The 5,000-nt window shown below is 52.5% G+C and overlaps 1 non-coding gene across 1 annotated transcript in view; it reads left to right on the plus strand.

The window, feature by feature from the left end:
- Nucleotides 1-3,818: 3,818 nt before the first annotated feature.
- The window catches only part of LOC126445071 (small subunit ribosomal RNA), a 1,909-nt gene continuing 727 nt past the window's right edge, over nucleotides 3,819-5,000 (plus strand). Inside the window, exon 1 of the ribosomal RNA XR_007582897.1 lies at nucleotides 3,819-5,000. This exon is cut by the window's right edge and continues 727 nt beyond it. This is a non-coding gene — a ribosomal RNA (small subunit ribosomal RNA).

Below are 5,000 nucleotides of genomic sequence, written 5' to 3' on the forward strand. Positions count from 1 at the left end.
ATCGTGCCTTAACCTAACCTATATCGTGCCTTAACCTAACCTATATCGTGCCTTAACCTAACCTATATCGTGCCTTAACCTAACCTATATCGTGCCTTAACCTAACCTATATCGTGCCTTAACCTAACCTATATCGTGCCTTAACCTAACCTATATCGTGCCTTAACCTAACCTAATTTGTGCCTTAACCTAACCTAATTTGTGCCTTAACCTAACCTAATTTGTGCCTTAACCTAACCTAATTTGTGCCTTAACCTAACCTAATTTGTGCCTTAACCTAACCTAATTTGTGCCTTAACCTAACCTAATTTGTGCCGTAACCTAACCTAATTTGTGCCGTAACGTAACCCATGTTGTGCCGTAACGTAACCCATGTTGTGCCGTAACGTAACCCATGTTGTGCCGTAACGTAACCCATGTTGTGCCGTAACGTAACCCATGTTGTGCCGTAACGTAACCCATGTTGTGCCGTAACGTAACCCATGTTGTGCCGTAACGTAACCCATGTTGTGCCTTAACCTAACCCATGTTGTGCCTTAACCTAACCCATGTTGTGCCTTAACCTAACCCATGTTGTGCCTTAACCTAACCCATGTTGTGCCTTAACCTAACCCATGTTGTGCCTTAACCTAACCCACGTTGTGCCTTAACCTAACCTACGTTGTGCCTTAACCTAACCCATGTTGTGCCTTAACCTAACCCATGTTGTGCCTTAACCTAACCCATGTTGTGCCTTAACCTAACCCATGTTGTGCCTTAACCTAACCCATGTTGTGCCTTAACCTAACCCATGTTGTGCCTTAACCTAACCCATGTTGTGCCTTAACCTAACCCATGTTGTGCCTTAACCTAACCCATGGTGTGCCTTAACCTAACCCATGTTGTGCCTTAACCTAACCCATGTTGTGCCTTAACCTAACCCACGTTGTGCCTTAACCTAACCCACGTTGTGCCTTAACCTAACCCACGTTGTGCCTTAACCTAACCCACGTTGTGCCTTAACCTAACCTACGTTGTGCCTTAACCTAACCCATGTTGTGCCTTAACCTAACCCATGTTGTGCCTTAACCTAACCCATGTTGTGCCTTAACCTAACCCATGTTGTGCCTTAACCTAACCCATGTTGTGCCTTAACCTAACCCATGGTGTGCCTTAACCTAACCCATGGTGTGCCTTAACCTAACCCATGGTGTGCCTTAACCTAACCCATGTTGTGCCTTAACCTAACCCATGTTGTGCCTTAACCTAACCCATGTTGTGCCTTAACCTAACCCATGTTGTGCCTTAACCTAACCCATGTTGTGCCTTAACCTAACCCATGTTGTGCCTTAACCTAACCCATGTTGTGCCTTAACCTAACCCATGTTGTGCCTTAACCTAACCCATGTTGTGCCTTAACCTAACCCATGTTGTGCCTTAACCTAACCCATGTTGTGCCTTAACCTAACCCATGTTGTGCCTTAACCTAACCCATGTTGTGCCTTAACCTAACCCATGTTGTGCCTTAACCTAACCCATGTTGTGCCTTAACCTAACCCATGTTGTGCCTTAACCTAACCCATGTTGTGCCTTAACCTAACCCATGTTGTGCCTTAACCTAACCCATGTTGTGCCTTAACCTAACCCATGTTGTGCCTTAACCTAACCCATGTTGTGCCTTAACCTAACCCATGTTGTGCCTTAACCTAACCCATGTTGTGCCTTAACCTAACCCATGTTGTGCCTTAACCTAACCCATGTTGTGCCTTAACCTAACCCATGTTGTGCCTTAACCTAACCCATGTTGTGCCTTAACCTAACCCATGTTGTGCCTTAACCTAACCCATGTTGTGCCTTAACCTAACCCATGTTGTGCCTTAACGTAACCCATGTTGTGCCTTAACGTAACCCATGTTGTGCCTTAACGTAACCCATGTTGTGCCTTAACCTAACCTATAATGTGCCTTAACCTAACCTAAAGTGCGCCGTAACCTAAACTATATTGCGCCTTAACCTGACGCACGTTGTCGCTGAACCTGCTCTGTAATTGTTATGCAACCCGTTAAAGTAGTGTAGTGTTGCCTAACCGCAACCCTCGCAATATAGTTCGCTACTCGCACTGCCCGGTCCCCTGTGTATCGCGTCATGTTAAACACCTTGCAGGTGTTGCTGACTTTCCACATGCTCCTGCTATACACTGTAGTGTGGATAGCAGCAGGACGTACATGCCCCCCCCCCCTTCCCCCCTGCCTTCGCAAGCTGGTCGGTGAGAAGTTTGCATGTTCAATGCCCTTCGCATGCCGACGTACTCAGCCTACGTTGTGGTACGGCCTGTCACCTGTCCGCCGATGTACGCAAAACCCACAAACTGTACTGCACATTGCTCCGTATGTACTGAATGATACATCGTGGCCCATGTGACCGTATGACGACAGCGCCTAGCAACGGCGGACCATACAGTCCAAATATTGTGCACGCAGCTACGTGTCGTCTCCCTATAAGAGCTGGATTGCAGTGTGGTACGCCATACAGACGTGTGGGAGGAACGGACGCCCTGGATGGCGATCAGCATGAGCAGTCTGTTGATGTAGTGGAGCGTGTATTCGGACGTAGTCGTCTCTTCTCACACACCGTGATAGCATGTTGCACCGCGTTCCACATCTGCGACATGCTGCAGAGGCGGGCTGACAGTCGTTCGCGCAATGGACACCGCATACGTACGGGGTCTACCTTCCACGTGTTCTCTAGGCGTGCACATGTTGTTGCGTCTATGTGGGCAGACGTAGTGTGTTGTGACACCTGACACAGGCATGCAATACTCGTTGCAAATGGCGATGGACGTGTACGTTTGCTGGTGACGTTACGCAAATGAACAACCGGTAACCCGTTGTGGTGCGGTTGTTCTCGCTAGAGGTGAATCAGTGTTGGCGACGATCGGTCGAGCTATTAACCGGTTGTTTCAGGGATACCCACCATGCCCACGAACGTGAAAGGGGACCCACCATGCCCACGAACGTGAAAGGGGATCTGGGTGTGAGGCGATACGCGGCGGTGGCTGGGTGGGACCGTCCCCGGCCGGTGAGGGGGGGCCGCCCGGCGTGCTGGCAGCGCGGTGCGTGGGCGCACGCGCTACAGCCGGCTGGTGGGGGCGGCCGGTGGCAGGCGCGCCGGCCGACGGACGCGGCAGGCGGCGCAGCTGCGCGCCGGCGCCCCCTGCTCGCGGCGCCTTGCGGCCAAAGTAGGTCCTCGCGGGCCCGGTGCGAAGCGCGGTGGCCATCTGCAGTGTGCTGGTCCGATTGAGGACTTTGTGCGCTGAGGATGCGCCGCCGCCCGGCGCTCGGCGCCGCGACGCCGTCTGCTGCTCGGTCGCCCCAGCGGTTCTCGCAGGTGGTTTGTATCGCAGCTGTGCGGACGTGTTGGCGCGTGCGCTGTGCTGGGAGAGTTCGCTTCGGCACCCAAGTAGGGCTTTTGTCCTTCTGTGGCGCTGGCGTTGGAGCTGCCGGTCACCGTAGGTGGCGCGTGTTGTCTCCCGCCGGCAATGCCACGACAGCACGCTCCCGGGCCTCTGTCGGCAGCGGCAAGCTCAGTTGGGAGCACGGGTGGTCGCACCTAAAGCGTCTACTCGCCTAACTCCGGGCGATTGCGCCTCTCTCGAACCCGACCAAGTACTTAGGACGGCGCTGCGCGCCGCCGGGACCTGAGAGGGTTTCGAGGTGTGTTGTGCAGGGGAGCTCAGCCTCCTCCTGTTTGCAGAATAATTGAGCGGACGCTTGCGTGTTCGCGCGGGCCCCCGGGACACACTCCCGGGCGGCCGGCTGCTCAGCTCTAGTTGACGCAGCTCCCTGGTTGATCCTGCCAGTAGTCATATGCTTGTCTCAAAGATTAAGCCATGCATGTCTCAGTACAAGCCGCATTAAGGTGAAACCGCGAATGGCTCATTAAATCAGTTATGGTTCCTTAGATCGTACCCACGTTACTTGGATAACTGTGGTAATTCTAGAGCTAATACATGCAAACAGAGTCCCGACCAGAGATGGAAGGGACGCTTTTATTAGATCAAAACCAATCGGTCGGCTCGTCCGGTCCGTTTGCCTTGGTGACTCTGAATAACTTAGGGCTGATCGCACGGTCCTCGTACCGGCGACGCATCTTTCAAATGTCTGCCTTATCAACTGTCGATGGTAGGTTCTGCGCCTACCATGGTTGTAACGGGTAACGGGGAATCAGGGTTCGATTCCGGAGAGGGAGCCTGAGAAACGGCTACCACATCCAAGGAAGGCAGCAGGCGCGCAAATTACCCACTCCCGGCACGGGGAGGTAGTGACGAAAAATAACGATACGGGACTCATCCGAGGCCCCGTAATCGGAATGAGTACACTTTAAATCCTTTAACGAGTATCTATTGGAGGGCAAGTCTGGTGCCAGCAGCCGCGGTAATTCCAGCTCCAATAGCGTATATTAAAGTTGTTGCGGTTAAAAAGCTCGTAGTTGGATTTGTGTCCCACGCTGTTGGTTCACCGCCCGTCGGTGTTTAACTGGCATGTATCGTGGGACGTCCTGCCGGTGGGGCGAGCCGAAGGCGTGCGACCGCCTCGTGCGTGCTCGTGCGTCCCGAGGCGGACCCCGTTGAAATCCTACCAGGGTGCTCTTTATTGAGTGTCTCGGTGGGCCGGCACGTTTACTTTGAACAAATTAGAGTGCTTAAAGCAGGCAAGCCCGCCTGAATACTGTGTGCATGGAATAATGGAATAGGACCTCGGTTCTATTTTGTTGGTTTTCGGAACCCGAGGTAATGATTAATAGGGACAGGCGGGGGCATTCGTATTGCGACGTTAGAGGTGAAATTCTTGGATCGTCGCAAGACGAACAGAAGCGAAAGCATTTGCCAAGTATGTTTTCATTAATCAAGAACGAAAGTTAGAGGTTCGAAGGCGATCAGATACCGCCCTAGTTCTAACCATAAACGATGCCAGCCAGCGATCCGCCGCAGTTCCTCCGATGACTCGGCGGGCAGCCTCCGG

Source organism: Schistocerca serialis, unplaced genomic scaffold (genome assembly GCF_023864345.2).
Source record: "Schistocerca serialis cubense isolate TAMUIC-IGC-003099 unplaced genomic scaffold, iqSchSeri2.2 HiC_scaffold_321, whole genome shotgun sequence".
NCBI classification, from domain to species: Eukaryota; Metazoa; Arthropoda; class Insecta; order Orthoptera; family Acrididae; genus Schistocerca; species Schistocerca serialis.